The following is a 21,406-nucleotide window of genomic DNA, read 5'->3' as shown; positions in this document are numbered from 1 at the left end:
AACAATCAGGATAGCAGCAACATCAAGTGCTTTCCATGTGTCTCAGGAGTCCTCCCAAGACTTATTGCATCAGAGGCTCTGTCTATTGCTGGTGCCTCTAGATGGTGTCTCTGGAGAGATGCAGTTGTCAGGCGCTCTGGAACAGGATCCTTTCTGGGAAACTTATTGCAGGCTGAAACATTGCAATTAGCTCCAGTGGAGCTGGTTTCTGAGCTCCCTGTCCCTACTTAATGCAGGATCCCTAGGAACAGAGGAGATGTAGAGCAGGCACTACAGGAGGCATATGTTAGGGGGATAATTTATAGGAGTAATTCCAAACATCCTCCATCTGCTAGATTGGGAAAAGAAGAGACAGTAGGTCTCAGGACCTTTCTGCTCTGGTTCTTTAAGTCAGTCTTTCTTGACTTACTTTCCCCTTTATAGAGCTTGCCTCTGAAAAAGGGAAGCCAGGGACCTGCTCTCCTGCTCTTCCACCTCGGCTCTCTGGATCCATTAGCTCCTTCCAAGGACCCTAATCCTACAGAGCTGTTTTACAGAGGAGAGATCAGAAAGAAGGTTTCGATTTCAAACCAAAAGATATGTAAGATTGTGACCAGAACCTGTCCCACAGAAAATGCACCGTGTTTGGATTTCTATTTTCTATTCGTTAGATGTAAAATTCCACTGGAGACTGTTCTGTTTAGTTAGGGAGACACAAAGGGCAAGGGTGGGTCCTGCATTCACAAGAAGAAACCCAGTGTGTTTTGTCTGCTACTTTACCTGAAGCTCAAGTCTGTCGTTTACACCTGCTCCATTCACTTTTTTTTAACAACTCATAGTTGTACAAGAATCACCGTAATTCTTCAGGCAACTGCACCCTTAGGACATCTCCTGCATCCGTGGGAAGACATAATCTGGCATTCAAGGCATTGTGGTAGAATTGGCATCACCACTGTTTGCCTGAGGCACCATCTTCTTTCTGTGCCTTGCCAGCCTGCTTAGCTTAGCCTCCTTCTCAAAGGCAGGGAGCTAAGGCAGTGCTTTTGCCAAAGAGGAATGAAGAAGAAAGCAGAGATTACATAGATAGAATAACATTGGCCTCCAGATTTCTTTGGTGTCCCAGACTAGAGAAATTTGTGTTCAAAAGACCTGGGAAAACTGTGCCCATGGTTATGAAAATACACGTGTCCTCAGGCTTGTTCTCTTTGTCCCTCTGACCTAAAGCAATCTATGTCCAGGCAGAAGTGGAGAACATAGCTAAAATAGCACATGCAGCCCATTTTGCATACTTTCCTGTGGCACTAGAGCTAAATGATTTATGACTGAAACATTGACTATTGCAGTACAGGACAATTACAGGAAAGTTGGCAAGGCAGCAATTTACCATCTTGTAGGAATATGAAATTCCTTCCTTCCTCCTGATTCTAAACCTGACAAGTGGCAAACTACCTTCACCCTCTTAGGAAGGATAATCAAAAGCTTACAGAATCAGACCTTAAGTTGTTCTTGTCTGGGCAAATAAGTGCTGTTGTCAATGACCTCCTACAGCCACCTCAGGCCATGCAGGGAGCTTCTACTGTGCCTTGGGTACTTGATATGCCCAGAAATCCTGTTCCACCAATTAGGTCATGTGTGCATGAATCTGTTACCAAAATCCATGAGATTCTTGCTGTGCACATATCTAGTTGTTTATGTTAGAAAACGGGTATTATATGCTCTTTTGGCAATGACTCTATTTTTACTAAGTGTATTTACAATGTTTAGCAGAAAACAGCAAGGTTAGTTTTTGATTTAGCACAACAAAATTTTTAAGAATATGTTTGGGGTTTTTTCTGCAAGCAGATGTTATTTGAATCTAAGCACTCCTTTAATACAAATAAATAAAAGTAGGATTTTTAGGAGATTATTACGATCTTCAGCTCTGAGGTCCTGTATTACAGAGGTCATTGAATTTCAACAAGTGGTTCCTGCCATGAGTCTGTCATTTCTAGCTGAGCTACAATATTTCATTTAGAAAGACATCTGACCTGGTTTTAAATATTTCAAGTCAGAACTCCCCTTCCACTGTAGGCAAATTTTGTTCCAGCGGTTGTTCATTACCCTCTCTGGGGAAAAAAGGAAAAAAAGAGCACCACAATTCTATTTCAAACTTATTTTCCTTCTGTTCCAACCAAATAATATTATCAGCTTGTATTGCCTTTTCCTTACCAGTAGTTTTCATTCCTTTTCCTGCCATTCTGTGGTCCATGACTGAACAGGTCCTCTTGCCTTCACATTTTCCTCCCTGGCAGCAGTGGGACACCACAGGCAGAGGGCTCTGCTTATGTTTTGCATATTGCAGGATAAGGCAGTAAAAAACAAATTTGAAGATTATATACAACAGTAACATATCAGAGGATATTTTGTCTTGCCTGGCCTTAAGCTGGTCATCTGAGTGGCCTGCAAAGTTAATAAAGAGGCCCAAACAGCGGCTTATCCCAGCTAGACTAAAACATCCCCACTGTGCAATTCCTCACCTTGCTATGGTTCCTGACTTGCTCCATTGACTGCAGCCAGTGCCCGCAGGACTGGCAGAGACAGCACACAAAAGTTTTATATCCTTACAGGCTGAACTCCACTTATAAGGAAGATACTTTCTAGAAGGAAAACACTACCAGCTGCCAACAGAAAATGTCTTTGTATACCCTGAATTTATTGTCTGGAGTATTAAGCCACTGTACAGTACACTCCTGTTTGCATTCCATAGCTGAAATCTTGACCATAAGGACTCTAATGGATAGACATTTCCATTTTTTAATAAAGAAAGCATAGAGACTGAGAGACAGACGTGTAGGAACTCTGGTTTTAAGAGAAATGCCAAGATCGTGACATTGTGGATACAGACTCTTGAACTGGCACCAACATTTATTCAATAGAATATGTGATATTCTAGTATAGCTTTGACCAGCACTCATAAAAGTTTCTGGAAAATCCTTCTGGATTTGCTTCTTTTAACAACACAGAGCGCCCTTGTTTTGTTTTACTTTCTAAAAGATTTATTATGCTTGTTTTTCATCAGAGAGATATATGAAGTTTAACTTTCCCTAGTTTTGTTGGCTGACAATCTCACCTCTTTTATCTTGGCTTCCTGGAGAAAAGCAGCTCACCTCATCATGCTGTAGCATTTGTAACCGTAGATAAACTTCAGCTGAATGTGACAGGAGATGGAGACATCAACAGTATTTATGTCCTCCAATTTAATGACAATGTTAGAGAAGTTCAGCTTAGCACCCATGGGAGGGAAGGTCCATGGGGAAAGGGCAGTATGGGTAGCAGAGAGGAGTGAATCCATGGAGAAAGGTGCATGGAGAGCAGACTGCCCAAGTCCTGCTGCTCACCACGCTGCTCATTCAGTGTTATTAATGCTGTGGTCACACACAGATTACACTGAGAACTCCTTCTCCCACCTACAAATATCAAGTCCTTTTCCTTTTCCATCTAAGATCACATTATATGCCTTGCAGTTGCAGTCACTGGAAGAATTATTAGGGAAAAAATGTACAAATTGTTGACTGACTTTCATTTTTCTTTTAATTTTTTTCTTAATGAAAGTTTATCATATTAAAAAAAAGGAAATAAACATGTTCAGACCCACCATCCTCCCACAGATGTACCAACGCTCTCCTATGCAGAGTTTGAGGATTTCTGTGCAGGAGTTCATCTTGGAGTTTGGAGGATTTATAAGATTTATTTTTTTTTAACAAAAACTTAAATAGAATCTCCCCATTTACTCCAAACTGGCAGTGTAGACAGGGAAGTGATACTTTGCCTGTTGTAACACACACTTCAGCAGGACCAGCTCGTACATCATAAAGCACCACTTGCCTTATCTTTGCTGGAACAAGTCGCTCTAAATGCATGAACTATTCTAACAAAAATAGTGCAGACTTATCTCAGAATGTGCAGGGGGAACTCTCACACGTCCTGATGGAAGGGCACAAGGGCTGAAACTTTGACAATGATTTAATCTCATTTGCACATTTCACAAGGTTATAGTTAAAAGGAAATAAGCAAAACCAGAGGATTTTAACAGTTCCATGAAATGTGGCTTCACAATTTGTTCAACTTCAGATCTTCACTTAATGGGTTGTCCTGCTTTTTTTTTTTTTTAGCACTCCAGTGGCAATGTAGTCTGCTGTGAAAGATAAGACCTATGCTAGCAATGCAAACAAGCAGCAAAAAAATAGCTTTGACTACAATTTTTAAGTCTTCTTCATATATTACAAACAAGCACCACACACAAAAAAAAACCAAAACAAATAACAAAAACTATAAAGAAAAGTAAGGAAAAAACAAACCAAAATAAAGCAAATAACATCTAGGATGCAGTGATTTTTATATCACCCAAAGAACAGGGGGAAAAGCCTGATTACACTTTAAAAAGCCTTGGTAGTACTGAAAATACAGAAAAATCTTACTTGTAAAGCAACAAGGCTCAGTGGCTTTCTTTGCAAGAAGCCTCCAGATCTCCAGATCTCTGTGCCCACCGTTTATGCTGACAGATATACCACTGCCTGAGAAGAATGAAGGTTAACAGTGAAGTAGAAAATTCAGTGTCCCAGGTGGAGTTTCCATCTGTTCTTGCGAAGACAATGATCCTCTCTGTCCCTTTTCTAACACCTTTGCAAATTGGAGGTATTGCTGGTCAAATGGGTGAGGGATTTGTAGTTTAATTAACTTGTAAGGTCTTGGAAAATGTTTTCAGTCTGTGACCTACAGACTCCTGCTACCTTTACTAATAAAAGGTTAAGGAGAATGGGTTTACAGATGCTATGGAGCAATCTCTGCATATGGAAATGCTAAAGGGGGCCATACTTTTTGCTGGAAATTTGTAGGGGTCCAAAAATCAAAAAGACTGGAAAAAAAAGTGGCTTAGATCTCATCTGTTCAGATGAAAGAAACTGCTGAAGACTGAAGTGTAGATACGTATTAATATATCATGATATTGTAACTAAAGAGCATTATACAGCAGCACAATGTTATAAAATAGTTCCATCTACTGAGTCTCACAGGGGTTTAGCAATAAAAACATAAGAAATGATGCCAGTTTGGGCTGTTTACTTTCAGCTCCTGATTTCTAAAAAATGCTTTATTTTTGGTCATTTATTTTTTTAACAATTATATCCTTAGAATTTTTAATCAGAGTAAGAAAACAGCTCCACACACAGATTTGGTTTAAGAGTAATAGCTGTGTATGATAGAGGAAGCCCTACAGTCATGCAAGGCATCTTAATATGATACATGTATTAGAAAATATTGCACAGATGCAATGTGGCCCCCAAGTGTAAAACTCACATATATTCTCTCCTCCTCCCTCCCTCTTTCTTTCCATCTTTCACTTGTAGTCTCTCTCTACATTTGCTAAAACTGAAAGCAAATCTGCTTGTCACTAGACCTATATGAAAGCCAAAATCCTCCATATTTAAAATTGTTAGGTCTAGCAAAAGAGGAGTTCATTTTGGGGGAGGGAGATAATAGGATATCTTTTTCCATATCAGCAAAAAATATTGGAGGTAGATATCTGTGCAGTTGCTGAGCTTTTGTGTTCTGGGGCTAGGAGACTTGAATATTATTAAGGGATCAGTCACAAAGTGCATCAATCTGGCATGTACTAGAGCCAGATATCTATTTGCCAGAAAATGGAAAAAAAAAACCTCAGCAGGCTCACAGCTGAAGAATGGTGGACATTGCTTTGATTCAAGAAAGCCCTGGCACAGACATCTTCCTGGATATGGATAACATAATGGACTTTGGGGAGCATATTAAGTCACCCCCCCGTGACTTGCTAGCAGCTCTGGATGTGAATTATACAAGTCTGGATTGATATGTTAAGGACTTAACAATTTCTGTCTGCAGCATTTCCAACCTCTGAGTGAAGGATTGGGTTACTTTTTTTCCTTTTGGTTTGATGGCAAATCGTGCTATGCTGGGTGATACTTTTTTTTGAAAAGCCTGCAAATAAAAGCAAGTATAAATTAAGGAGAGGGTGGAGAGAGTGACTGTGAGTGAGTGTGTGATGCACTGCATTTAATATTTCTCTAGAACAAAGTCACACTTGAAGGCTGGCTTCTTTATTTATACTGTTTGTTTATGAGATCCACAAATGCTTGTTTTCAGCATGAAATAATTTTCATAGTGGCTTCAAATGAAAATGTGTATTCACTAAAACCAGAAAATCAACTGGGAGCTCACCACTGCACTGAGAGGCCCATTCAGACTCAGGGCAACTCAGCACCCAAGGGCTCATTAGAGATTCACCAGGAGCAAACTTCATGACTGGCTCTGCTCTGGCTGAGTCTGGGGAGATCTTCCTGGAATTCAGCTGAACAGTACAGGTGTATACAACAAATATGTTGGATTTTTGACACCTGATTCTGATTTTTGATCAGCTGGGGACTGATGCTGACTGGCAGATGTTGGCACTTGGGGCAAGTGAAGACTTTTGAGAGGTTTCCTGGCCCTGTTTGATTTTGGAATCAGAATTTTTTCTTGATGACAGGACTCGGATTTGAGTTTGATCACGTGTTCATACACATTACATGAAAGCTTTATTTCCTTATAAAACCAAAGTGTTTCTACTTGTAATAAGTGTGATATGCACAAGACAATAAAGGCCATGTCACTTTCTAGAGTATAATTTATATGAAATAATTTCAACAACAGATACAGAGAATATGAATAAAGAATGACTGCTCCCCAATCTGAGTACGATGGAGACAAATTCTTTATATTGCTCTGTGGATATTTTGCATCCTATCCCTCATTTCATGGACCATTATTTTTTATTTCATCCCACACAGACCACCTCTTAGCCATAATTGCATAACATATGAAAAATACACTATTTGCTTATGTGAGAAAGTAACATTAGTAAAATAATGTTATATTTTAAACCTAAACACTTTGTCCTCTTTTCTTCTAACAAGAAAACTGGCTGCCTGTAGGAGCACTGGGAAGTGACTGCTTGAAGCTGGAATGACATGACTGGACATCTCCCAAACAGAGCATCCATTCATGCCCCACAGACCACTGGGTTTCAGAAGCTCTGATTTTATAGCAATAGCAAAAAAAGGTCATTTTGCATATGGCTGTTTAAAAGAGATGACCAAGATCCTGAATATGTGAAGATGTTGAAGTGATGATAGGAATTTAGGCTGGAAAAAGACAGGGATCAAAGAATGGCAGTGAAAGAAGTAGGACAGGAATTATTGGTACAGAGAGCACAGGAGAAGAAATCTTGGCATTTTACATTTCAAGCCATTTAACTGCCAGACAGGTGTGATTTACCTGGAATAATTTCCCATAAGCATCAGCGAAAAAACAGTATGATGTGTAAGATGACAATTAAGAGATTTATTTTGCATGATTGCACAGGTATCAGTAAAGGGCTCAGAGTTATATCACGAGGAATTGTTGTAACACACAACTTATGAGCACTGATTGTACTCACAAAAACACTGGACAAACAAGTTCCATTGCTCACCCCTGGCTGCTGTCATTGGCTGAAAAAAATCAGAGAATATCTCTTTTCAAAGCAGTCTCCTCTTCTGTCACTCCACTCAGTCTCCCTTGTGAAACACCTGGGCCATGGGGGTACAAACATCAGGAGGGATAAAATGGTCTTGCAAGAAAATTCTTTAAGGCTTTCAGGTCTGATACTCATAATTTACATGGAGAAAAAAAAAAAAGAACCATAATGGATGCTTATAAATTCTGTCAGGAATGAGGAAATCTTATCAGCTGAATGTAACTATCCAGCATTTTAAAAAAGCAGCAGTTTTCTATCTTGTTCTGTCACAGGGTCATTGAAAGTCAGAATCTGAAAGATCTTTTCCAAGTAGATTTTCCCCCATCATCCTGGAGCCCATGGGCCAAGAGGGATGGTTAGTGAGTTGGATAATCCTGCCCTCCACACATTATGCAGCCAGGGAGAAGGGCAAGCATTCCAGTGGGAGGGACACTGCCAGGCAGCCTTTGTGGAGGTGGATTTTTGGCAATAAGAATGAATCGGAGAATAAAGTGCAGCACCTGTGATAATGAGTCTTTTAAATCATCATGTCTAAATATTCTTCTCAGCCTTTTAAAAACATGTTTCAGTTTAAGCCAAACAATGCCATTCAGCACAATACATCTGAAGAAGAAAGCCACATATTGTTCTTGCATTTTTCTTTTTATTTTTTTTTGCAGTAATATTTTTTTTTAATTTAAGAACACGTTATGAAAGGCCCAATCATTACCGTAAAAGAACAAGTCCTGCAAACCTTCACACATGTGATTTTAATAGGTGTAGATATGTGAACAAGGATTAGTAACACTCAGCCCTTGCTTAGCATTAGTGTGTGGGCTCAAGTTATGTTCTTGCTGTGAATTGGCAATGAGACACAAAGCCTTTTGCCTCTAGGGCTGTGGTTCAAATGCAGCCTGGGTCATTGGTGGCTCTACACAAAATGAGGGGGCTGTTTCTATCCAATTTCACTCTCTCCCTGTTAAAAGACAGTAGAGAATTCAAGGTCAGAGTGATCTCAGAGTCTCTCATCTTATTATGAATTGTTATTTTTCACTTACTATGCTATACTACAGAGCTTGGAGGCTTCTGCCAAGCGTGGGGCATGTCACACTGGTTACTGTGAGAACAGGTGCAGCTCCACTTATTTACAAACACACTCAGTGGAAGAGGAAGATGAGCATAAAGAAATGAAGCGACATGTCCAAAGGACAGTGGCAATGCCCAGAGCAGAGCACACCTTTCCCTGACTGCACTGCTTCCTTCTCCACCTGCAGCTGTGGGCAAACAGTGACAGGAAACTGTGTCCTTGGACTTTTGCTTCCCAGCAGGTAACCTGCATGGCTGTCAACCCAGTAGAGTTTATGGTATTTTTTTAGTAAGGTGGGGATAATATAAAACAAAGTGTGTGACAGATGAAATGCATTAGCCCCAACAATATTAATGGATGATAATGTATACGGTAGATCATTTTATCACACCATTTACATGTAAGTTTGTTTGGTGTATTATTTTTGACACAGTGGAAGATTCATAGATCAAGAGAATTGGTGTAACCCAATTTCATATGTTTTGTTGGATCTTCGAACAAAAGTGGATGCATTTTGAGTATACATTAAGCAAGTGCTGCATTAAGAACTTCCTTGCGACACCTGGCACCTACTTTTATGGCTTATTTTGTCAGATTGTTTCTTCTATTCAAAGATTAATTTTCCCACTTGCTGAATTTGTTAAATCTTTGAACATTTCAGCCAACGAAGAGGTTTTCAGATCTGAGTTTTCTCAGGATTAAACACTTTTGTAACAGAAAAAACGCTACTCAGTCAATACAGACAGACTTGTTTGAAACCTAGTATTTGCTAAACAAAAAAGGTTAAGCTGTTTATAAAGAAAAGTCTGGAATCAAATGTGCCCTGACTTTCAAACATGCCATCTGTAAATAAATGGGCATTGGCTCAAGCACTTATAAAAATACTATTTTATGCTCATTTAAAATTTAAAGAAAATGTTTGGTTATCATGTATATGGTTTAAAATCAAGGTATATGCTGTTCTGTAATGCAGGAGAAAGATGTGACAGGCCTTTCTAAGAAGGAGACACCATCCTTGCAACACTTTTGGTGGTCAGCCCACTTGCTGTATCAGGCCAGTGCTGTGCAGGCCACCGAGGGGGGATCTCCATTCAAGTATATCCCCGTGTCCATTGCAGGGCTTCTCCCAACACATGTGCATCCTCTCACCAGATTTGTCAATTCACACCACTTTTATCAGTCACTCCCCTTGGCAATGATAACACAGAGAAAACTTCCCTGGGACTTTCTGTGAGCTAAAATTAGAGATGAGGTGCTGGCATCCTCAAAGCATTCCAGAGCCCGGGTAGTACCCAGTGGCACAGCTGAAAAGTGGCACAGCTGTAGGATATAGCAGGTGCCAGGTCCGTGCTCCTACCTGTGGGGCACACAATCATCTGGTTTCAACCCAAGCTTTCTGCTCTGTGCCTGGCAAAGCTCTTGCAAAACCTCCTGCGAGCTCACTCTTCATTGATCAGACTCAATGACATCGAGACTTCAACTCAAACACCTACAGGCATTTGCTAACTTCTGAGAAGTCCTTTCCCAGTACACTGGGATTTTTGCCATTTTTAACCTGGAAACAGGATTCTGGTGAACTGTACCTGTCAGGGCTGTGTTTGTCTGAGACTTCCAGACCAGTATGGAAAATCCCAAAGCCTCAAATATTATTTGGGTGGATTTTGTTGGTTCTGGGGTAGCATTGCAGAGGGATGTGGGGTGTGAGAAGGGAGGCTGAGCAGGACTGCTGGTGGGGCTGGTCCCTGGTGTGGCAGTGGAAAGACTGGCTGCCCTCCTGGCTTGGCTCTGCCTCAGGAGCACTAAAGAGCCTGCACACAATTAGGGACAAGCCTCCAAACTTCTTCAAGTTCACTCATTTAAAAAAGCAACTAAACTCTAAGAATAAAATAAAGCCCAGACAAATGAACAAAAAGACAAGACAAATGCTTAAAGGAAATGAAAAGAATAAAGGATTTTAAGCCATATCCTTGTTACCTTTGTTTTTCCTCAAGGAAGTAATATTTCCTGATCATCAAGATCCCTCTTCCTTAATAAGGTAAAACATCAGATTATAAAGAACATTTTTTAATGAGAATTCAGGGACATTTCTGGGCTGGTTGAGAAGTATGAAAGTATTTAACCTCAGTTCAATGGACTGCCCTTTATTAACATTTTTCTTCTAGTGCCACTCACATAACTGCCCTTTCACAAGCCCCGTCTCAACCATTTGGTACTTATAACTTGGTTTTAGCCAGAGGGTGCATTGCAGAATACAAATCAATCATTGACTTTATTTCTTGTGACTAAAGGATTTCATAGACAGCATCTTTGTGGACAGAGCTACCACTAAGAAAACAGTGCTTTATGATTAAAATGTGTCCATTTTTCTCTCCATTCTGCAGTAAAACTACCAGAAGTGCTTGGAAGCCTGTTCAGTGAGTGCTGTGGCACTGACAGTGCAGCACACCTCAGCTCAGCTGAGCACATGCATATGTAAACAACTCTGCTATCAAACACTGCCTTGTCAAAGATTAAACGTGTCTTTAGGGAATGGGAACAGTGCCATGCTAACACCTTGGCAATACAGGCCAAGTGGCAGGACACTTGGCTTCCCATCAGTTTGTCACAAGCCTCCCTTGGAAACGTTCTTCTGGAAACATGAGAGTGTCCCTGTGGTGGGTTTCTGTCCATTGGCTTCTCTGGCTGAGCTGCCACAGCTCCACACATTGCCAATGTCAGCAGTGCTTTTGTCAGGTGGACACTTGCCCACTAGGAAATGGATTGAAGCCACCCAAGTACTTTAAATGTGCCATTTTCTGAGCTCCAAGTGCTAATGAGAATTAATGGCATCAAATCTGGTCTGGAGTCTTGTAGGAACTGAATCTGTGCTACACACTGTTACCTTTGAGGGTTCTGTCCTACCTCTCAGTATATAATGTTTGTAGTACTTCTCCTTAATGCAAGAGGTATACATTTGTATTTATACATTGCACAAAGGAAGCAGTGCCAAGCTAGAACAGAGGGTAGCAACACTGTGTTTTAACTTAGGAAATTAAAGTGAAGTTGATGAAAAAAATCTGATGAGGTTTTGCTGTTCATGTAGAACAGCCAAGTCTTATCCCAGAGACTCACATTCAGTTAAGTGCATTTAGCTTTGTCTGCTATTGGAGGGTGTAGAATGGATACCAGCTGCACCTCTAATGTTTTGGAGAACTGACACTTCCAGAATGTTTGGCGAATTTTAGCTCAACAATTTTGACAGAGCACAAATTCTCAGTCACCGTGATGAGAAATCCTGCAACCCAGTGGACACACACTAAACTCTGTCCCCCAGCCATGGGGTACAGAAGAACTTTTTGAAATAAAAGCCTTTTCTTACAGGCTCTTCCCTTGCCAGTGTCTTGATGCCAACATTCATTAACATGCCAGGGCAGACGAGCTGTACCTGGTACATTTGGATGCACGGCCAGTGCTCACCCTGCTTGGGCACACCAGAAACACTCAACAGCAGCCAAGAAAAACAAGAAGAAAGAACGTCCATTAGGAGACACTTTGTAAGAGTTACAGATTCCCATAGAGCAGCACCAAGTTTTTGAGGTTGAATCCTTGGGCTTCTACCCCAAGGTAGAATGTCTTATTTCACAGACATCAGCTCAGACAGATTTGCAGCACTCGACAGGCAGAAGTCAGTAGATTCCTGACCTCCTTGATGTCAGTGGGTTTTGCTGCTAGCATTCATGGAGACAAGATTTCATTCCATTTTAGTACTGGATTAACTGAGGTACATAAGGCAGCACACTGGCAAATAAAGGCAGTGCACTGGCCTCTGTTTTCCTAGGCATTTTGGTGACAATGCACGGTCTCAAAGCATTATGGCAGGAATATGAGATTTAGGCATTTCAGACATGAAGGAATGCTGTGGGAACAAATGCAGCAATAAGTACAGTTTATGGGAGATGTAAAGCAGGTTAACAATAACTGTCTTTATCCAAAGAGAAGACACATCTGGAAGCACATGTGAATATCAGTTTTCAGAGCTGGAGGTAGTCTTGCAGTCTTGAATATATACAATACTCAGCTAGAAGAAATTTTAGCATGACATTGAAAAAGCTGCTTTTTCGTTGTTGTTGTCCATTTATTTTGTTGTTTTCAGTTACTAATCTGAACTGCATAATCATTTTTTAGTTGGACAGTTCTGTCTAAATCTTAGGGTAGTGTACAATGAATTAAGACACACACACACACACACACACACACACCTGCAAACTGTTCAAAAATCCACCAAGAAAATTTTAAGTAAATACATCAAGGAAGAAACTGGCCTCACCATTCAATCTTCCACTGCTGTGTCTTAAATGAGACAAAAAAAGAGACACAAACTTTGGTTCTTGGAACCAGCAGAATGCTTCACATAAACTTTTTTTTTTTCACTCAAGGAGTCTCTTGTTTTGGCAGTAAAAAGAAAGGATGGTTTGCTTTCACCATTCATGTATGACACTATTTTACAGCTCACATCTAGCTGCATGCAGACTTTAGTCAATGCACAAAGAGGTATTCATTACCTGAATGCAAAAGTTTAAGCAATCACAACTTAGCAGAATCTCTTGGCCCAGGTCTCATTAGGCTGGGAGTTCCAATTCCCCTGGAAGCACCTTGTTGAAGCAGACAGCTTGCCTCTTCCAGCACATCAGCTCTTCCTTTGTACAAAGGATGTTACAGGAGAGTGATTAGGTGGAGGAGGATTTTTCTCCTAAGAAAAGAGCTGGCAGAGGGGGATGTTATAGTAGAATATAAAATCATGAATGGCACATGGAAGGCAAATAAAAAACGGGTGTTTCTTTTGTTGCCCCTAGTTCTTGCATGAGGCAAGCAAGTGGCATGTTCACAAAAATTTGCAAGTGTTTTGTTGTACTCCTTCACTGGAGCAAGTTGTGAAACTTCTTGCCATGGGACTTTTTGTGTGCCAGAAGTTTGCACAGAAGAAAAAAAGGGAGGCTAGATAAAATAATGGAATTAAAAGGATTACAGAAATTAATGTACCAGTAAATTGTGATATGCCATTCAGTATTGGGAAGACCTGAGCTGTGGGAAGCCGAGTGAATAAACTTGGGACATACAAATGCCATGATACATTTGCCCTGTTCTTGTGCCCTTATCTGGGTACCTGGTATAGCAAGAACTCAGACCTTTGGCCTGACTGTGCCAGACTGGTCTCATGTTTGCACCTCTGCCTGGTGTGTGCTTATCTGCAGCCTGCTGGTAAACTTCTGTACAGCCGTCCCCAAAATGTCCTTTAAGATCTTAAAGCATCATGAACTTTTACCTAGCAATTTGTGCAGATTTCTTGAACTTCAGAAGAAGCTGTAAGTAATGACATTTGCTGAAGAACACAGAAAGATACAGAGTCAAGCAGGCCTAAATCTCCTAAGTGTGTGGATGTGTGTGCATGCATGAGAAAGGGAAGGAGATGAAGAGAAAATATGTGCATGTGAAAGTAACTTCGTGTATAAAACAGATATTTTCCATGACATATGTTGATGAATTGAATTCTGTTGATTTATAAACTACATTCAGAGCTGGTAGAATTTTTGTAGTGTTTCATGGCCAGATTCTGTGAAAGGGCTGGGAAAAATCTGTTCCAATTTATTTCTCGCTCTGCAGTGATTTTCTAACTAACTGTGTGTGAATTATTATATTTTGATCTGTATATAGAGCACTGAATACTCTGGCTCCAGCCCAGACAAGCAGTTAAAGGAAATGTCCTGCTGAATTCACAAAGACTGTTTGCATTCTTAAAGTTAAGCATGTGCTTAAGGGCTTTGCTAGATCATAACCAAAGATCTCAGGAGCAGTTGGCAAGACTGATACCACAGAGAATAGAAGAAGAGGAAAACAGCAAGAAAGATGTCAATAGATATATTGACATGAATTTGGAATGGTGCTTAGCATTTGAGCACATTAAGGAAAAAGAGATCTAAAAAGCTCAAGAAAAGTATTTGAGAGATTGCGTTGACTTCTAAAAAACTCACTTCTTCCTAACAGCCATACATCAATCACTGACTTTCAAAGGAGAGAAACATTGCAACGTGTGTTGCGTTATTCTCATTGTATTATTTTGCTATGTGTAACACTGCAGCAATTTTCAGCATACAAATTCCTCATCTCATTTTGGTTCTAAAGCACCCACAGATCACAGCATTGCTGAATGGGCACCTCTATACATTGTCTTTACAGAGCAGGGGCAGCTACAGCAGGGTCACCAAGGGACTGGCAGTTTCCAGGGATGAGGATGCCACAGTCTCTCTTGACACCTTCATCAAGACCTTGGTATCTTCTTCCAGTGGTACAAAACTCCCATCAGTATTCTCACAAATGTTTAGACCTTCTTCCTATACACATGCTCTGCTCTGCAAAAAGAGGCAGGCCCCAAATTTTCAAAGGGATTAGCCATAGGATTGTAAAATAGATATGTGTGAGTGCTTTCAGCACTTCAGCTGTCAAGTCAAAGTGAGTTGGTCAAAGTTGTCATGAAAATGGGAGAAACCCTCAAACTACGTACTGTAGAACTCACAATTTTGTGACATAGTTATTACAATGTATGTACACATTTTTTCCCCGTGAAATTTAGAGGGGTATTATTTCTTAATCCTGTGACAGGTTTCAAAAATTTTCATTTTTTGCTGTGGTAGTGGAGGGCTTTTCACTCACATTCTTCCCCCCCAAAAATGTAAGAGCATTTTCTCACTGATTCTGATTTCCATAGCAGCCATAATTTCACTCTTTCTTTTCAAAAGTTCAAAGCTCCAGTGCTGGTAAAGTGTATACAGATAAGATTGAACCCTTGGAAAACAGCAAAACACATGAAGGCAAAGGTGCATGATAAAACGATTTATCTGTGGCTTTGCAGTTATTACACAGATAACATTTTGATATGTGCATTATGTTTAGTAACTCACTATCTATGTGTGTAATGCATAATTTTTTAGTTAGTTTATCTTCCAAAACTGTTTTTCAATGAGTCAGCTGGTTGCAGTGACTCCTGCAATTTGTGAAGTAAATGCATTTATGTATTATGACATGAAATGTGCTTCATTCATTTCTACTCTGCTGTTTATTTATGGTAATACTTCACAGGAGATGAGTGAATATTCTATAAAACCTTTCAAGAGGTCAATGTATCCTTAACTATAGCGTTTTCACTCTGCACTGACTAGTAAATCTTTGTTGAGGGATGAGGTGGCTGGGGTTTGTATGCTCACCATGACCTGCATGGATTAACAGAGAGCAAAGGTTCCAGTGAGTATGTTTGTACAAACATATATCTACAGGAACCTTCAGGCATGCTGAAAGCTCATCTGCTCCCCTCAAGGATTTGAAAAGATGGGGAGGAGGATTAAAAGAGTGGCAAATAGATAGAAAAAGATGACTGTTATGTTAACTTCTAATTTTATGGCCTTCCTAATAAAAGAGAAAATGTTATTGTTTAGTTAGCATGAAGATGCTGTGGGCTATTTGCATCTTTCCCTAAAAGAGGACGTTTGGAAAGTGGTTAAAAAAAAAATCATTATTTTGGTTCTGTGTGGATTTAAAGACAGAAAACAATTGATCTGCCCTCAAGTCCACAGCTATCTAAGGAAGGGAAACAAAATATTGTCTGTATTGTACATAAGTGGCTACAATATGATTTTAAAGTGAAATTACTAGCATCACTTGAAAACTTCTTTCTTTCTCTGATGGTGCCAAATTTTCAAAACATTTCAAGCACACAAAATCTGTTCCATCTTTTCAGGGCAGTCCAGATGCTACCAGAGCTGCCATGGCCATCCATCTCAGCAGCCATGCTGCTTCCAGTGTTTTCCTGGGATGGCACAGAAAGGTGGAGGAGCACAGATTTTCAGTGAATGACTCACTTAGGGGGCTTTCCTGGCACCAGCTCTCCTTCCTTTGCATCGTGTCCCTTGAATCAGTCTCAGCACTTTTTTGAAACAGCCCACCACAGGGTAGAAAACTCAACTGGCAAAAAATGTGAATATCGTTCCTGTGGTTGAGTGAGCTGAACTGCCTGACTGAAGACTGAGAAGGGAGGGGGAAGAAAGAAGAGAGCAGTGAGCCACTATGTTAGAGCCACTTTCTCTTGAAGTTTTATCCTAAGAAAAAAACTCTAGGTAAGTGTACCTGCAGGCAATGAATCTCACGTCTGTTTTTCTCAAGTACTCAATACTCCTGCTAACTCCCATGGCGACACCTTAACAGTCAGATTCTCAAAAGGACTTAGTCTTCAGTGAGCACCCAGGGTGCTGAGGCCTTTAAAATTTCTGCTCTCTTCCTTTCCTGCCTATTTGAGAAATGAGATTTTTGTAAAATTCTGGCTTTACTCAGTAAGTAAAGCTTCTTAGTTAACTGCACTAGCTGGGGGAAAGACATGGATCTTTAATACACTCTACTAGTATTTGCTAGAGCAGTCCAGGTTGATTATAAAGTGTCTCTGCATGAAGGAAGCTGGTGTCTGTATTTCCCTCCAAAGCCAATGCAGTGTAGGGCAAGAAACGTCATGAGATGATGGCTCAGTCTCCAGGTCATGGCTTGGACACACAACCCTTCCCTGAAAATGATGTCTTTCTCTCTCTGGCTCCAGGCTGGGTAAAGCTCCTTAAAACCATTTTCTCAATTTTGATGAAATTGTACAGTGCTTGAACCCAAGAAGACGAAAAGACACTCTGTCCAAGGACTCCAGGAAATGATGCAATCTGCAAACCATTTACCACCTGTGTGTTTTACCCTTGGATTTTGCCAAGGTGCTTAACTCTGCTTTATGGACTTCTCATTAAACTTATCTCATTGTAAAACAGTGTTTCTTTAGGGAGGGGAAAACGTTTCAACCTTAAACGATTTAAATCAAAATCGCTGAGGATTTTTACACACCGGGAAGTGGCACCAGTTAGCTCTAAACAAACAGTTGATGAGAAAGCACCAGCACACCCCACTCTCACTGGGGCAGCATTGGCTGACCAAGGCTTCACCACTCCCACCTCCATTCACAACAGAATGGCAGGCAGGGAAAAGTGCCGGGGCCTCAGCTACTCAAGTGTAAAATCTGGCATATTATCACAAAGGCTGAGAAAGGTAATGGAATAAAATTTGGGGCACCTAGATGTAGGATGCAGGCTCTGTCACTTTGGTACTTTGACATCCTCTGACAAAACCTTGTCAGGGACACTTCTCAGTGAGACTGAGCTGAGGAAAGAGCATCCTTGCAGGCAGCCATCCTTCATGGGTGATGAGCTCTCCTCTGGCAGGGTTGGGACATAAGGGTGGCCTCATCTTCTGCACCCAGCTGACCACAGACACCAGACTTTGTTCTCTCTCTTTGTCCTTGTTTTCGGCAGCCAGAGAGAGAGGAGAGCACGGGTGAAAAGGCAGACACAGCATGTTGAAGCTTGGCCTCCTGCCTCTCAGAGGTGGCGCGGTGGTGCCACCTCTTTGCGGCTCCTGCCTCTCCTCTCTGCCTCCACACACTCAGCGTCCTCCTTTTCCTTGCTCATTAACACCCCCTGACTTGGTAATTTAACCAAGCATTAAACTGCAATTTAGAGCATCCAGGAGAGTGGGAGGAGCGGCACAGGGCAGAGTGAGTGCTGCTCAGCTGACCTCTTTGGCCCCACAGGCTCCTCCTGGACAGCTGACACCTCAAGTTTGGGATGGAGTCGAGAGCTTCCCAAGCAGCTCCCGGCCCAGACAGGGAGCCTGGCTGCTCGCTGCTGCTCCAGACTTCCCCCTGAGGAGGAGCAGAGTCTGCCCCATCACCTCCAGTCCTGACCTCCCAAGTCTGTCCATCATGGGACCGTTTTCCCAAACTTGTGGGGAAGGTTGTGTGGGAAGGGTGGCTCTGCTCAGCCGTCCTTGCTAAGCTGTGGCACCCAGGTCTCCCTGCTCCAGGGCTGATTCTGTAGCCAAAAGCACTACAAAATGCATACACATCCTCAATTTTGCATGAAAAAAGCCAGTGTTGTGAAACTCTCTCTCCAAAATAGGATCCAACAGCTCTGTTTACATGGCCTCAGGCTGATGCTGGCTAGGCCATAAATATCTCACAGCCTGAGCCATGGGCATGCTGGAGCCTGTTTTGGGGAGGAGGGGGATGTCTTCATTCCAGGCATTGCAAACCAGAGCAGCTCCCCGCTATCTGAACTTGCTGCTCCCTGCTTACTGTTAATTTGTCCCTTCCTGTAGCTGATTTGGACCTCGATTTTCCTACGAACTTTAACGTTAATTCATTGTGTTTTTTTCCACGCCTTGGTGCTTAAAGGCTGACTCCTAGCCTGCCAGTGAATATCCAAACAAGATACCTTAGTCTTCGCTTTAAGTCTTGAAGGATCTGGGTCTGAAAAATTAGCTTATTTTCTTTTTCTTTTTTACTTCTTATTTCCCCCCCACACCCCCACTTGGAAATCCTGGAGGATAATGCAATGATCACAGCACTTGTGAAGGGATATCCCTGTCTCACGGGCAATGGGGACAAAAAGGAGACGCCTGATCTTGAGAACGATTTGGCAAAGATGCATGATTAGAACATTTAACTGGAGAAGCAGTTTTCACCTCTAGTTAAGAATATTTTTGACATACTTTTTCAATATAGTTAACCAAGGCTAAGGTGTGTCAAGAAAGTGGAAGGAAAGGTAAGTGTAAAATGGGAAGGAAGGCAGCTTGGAGTGAATGACAGGGAAGCAGACTGAGGGGACACGTAAGCCCAGAGTCTGTCCAGGCTGTGACCACACCAATGCCTGGATCAGGGGACAGGACACAATTAAAAATCTTCCAGTGGATCCTTTATGAGAAGGTGTGAGAGAGAGACAATAGCATTTCCTGACCGCACTGATTCCTGTGATCCTGTGTGGTCTCAAGCTCATTTATATGGAACACTGCAAGCTACATAACCTGAATTAATGCTATGAGACAGAAATGAAGCCACTAATGGACAAAAGGAAGCATGAGTCTAATGGTTCAAACACAGAGCTGGGGAGTCAGGAGACCAGAGCAGTTTTACCTGATTTAGCTACTGACTCATCTTGAGAGACTGTGAGGAATTCACTTGTATCAAAACTCTTGCTGATTTTGGTTTGGGGTCCACTTTTTCTGAGGTTATGGTCATTCTGAGCACTCAGACCTGAGTTCCTGAATGCCAGGGCTGCCTCATCTGGAGGCTGTGAGCATACACTCATTCATTCTCGTGCAGCTCTATGAACCTCTCAGGGGAAAGGGCATAATATTATAATTTAAATAATTTACTTTAAACCTTGGCTCAAGGGACAGCACGGCTATTAAGTAATGGCCTTTGTAATCTAGAATGCCTTTCCTGCCCTTCCCTGAGATAGATCCTGTACTTAACACTTCACCTGGCAAAGCACAGAACAATTTTCCTCCACTTACCTTAACAAGGCAAGTCTTTTACTCACCACACCACAGGCAGGCTGGACGCTTTGATTGAGATGGCCCCACAAGGGTTGTACAAAGGATGACTCAGGAAAAGTTTTGCTAATGCTAAGAGTCTCCATCAGGCAGTTCTGCGGTAGCCAGGCATTGCCACTGGTAGCCAGCTTGGAGCTCCTGTCTGCCCAAAGGCTTCTGTTGCAACAAACACGAGGTCACACATAGTCATATGTTAAAGGCTTAATTACAAACGAACTGTCAAGCTTCTGCAAACTTGTTTGTGGGTAGTGCTGTTGAGGATCATTCAGCTTCCAGGGGTAAGTTGGCTGGAATTGAATCTCGAACTTCAAAAAAGGCTGTGTTTAGAGACAGGTTTGGTGCCTGTCATGCTGTCACGAGTGCCACTAAGAGAACTTGGCTTGCTTCAAAATTGCGGGGTATTTATATAGGCACACAGCTTATGCAGAGGCTCATGGGGGAAAAAAAGAAAAGGAAAACAAAACAAACCAACCAACTAAACAAACAAAAAACCCCTGAAGTCTGTCTTTGTGGATAAACAATTTGCTTTCAGAGGTAAGGTGAAACAAGGTTCTGACCCAAGGACACCTATTGAAAAATTTCTTGTGAGGCAGGTTTATGAGGTATGTGTAGTTGAAAGCAGCCAAGATGAGTGCAGCCGTGAACTCTGTCCTCCTTGCATTTTCCAGTGGTGGGCATAGTCTGGGACATGCTAGGAAGGAATTTATCCACACCAAGAATGAGTGCAGCCCCAGCTTATGTCTTTCTCCATAGCACTGGGTACTGATTCCTGTAAGAGAGGTCACTTGATGAAATATATCCTGTCTCAAGCATGATCTGGCATGGCACTGCCTGTATGCTTTCTCAAGCAAAACTCCCACTGACATCAGTAGAAGTTTGACTTCAGAGGAAGTTGAATTTATGCCTATTTAATCTGATTCAAGCCTTCCTACATGAAACACAAGAGACTGATACAGCCTCTCCACCCTGGGAATCGTATCTCCCCACACCACAGCTGAACGTGCCCCAAAGTCTGCTGTGGAAAAGCTGAGCAAGTCTGAGCCATTGTCAAAATGTTGGTGGAGTTTCAAAGTCTCAAGCAGCCATTATTGCACTGGGTCATACCCCTGAGGTAAATTATTAATAATAATAATATGTTATTTTTGTTAAACCTGACATCTCCTTTCATCTCAGCCCCATGCTTATCAGGAGCTCTGCAACAACAAAAAAGGAAAGTTTTATTTCCACATTTCCATCCCTTCGTCTCATCACACTGCGTCTGCTTTGGGGAGTGAAGAGTAATCTGTGGAAAGCTTTCATGCTCTCAAACCTACCAAAACATGCAATATTAATTGGGATTATTAATTGTA

The sequence above is a fragment of the Parus major genome, chromosome 6 (assembly GCF_001522545.3).
Source record: "Parus major isolate Abel chromosome 6, Parus_major1.1, whole genome shotgun sequence".
NCBI classification, from domain to species: Eukaryota; Metazoa; Chordata; class Aves; order Passeriformes; family Paridae; genus Parus; species Parus major.
The sequence above is the reverse complement of the archived record's forward strand: the minus strand, read 5'-3'. Positions refer to the sequence as shown.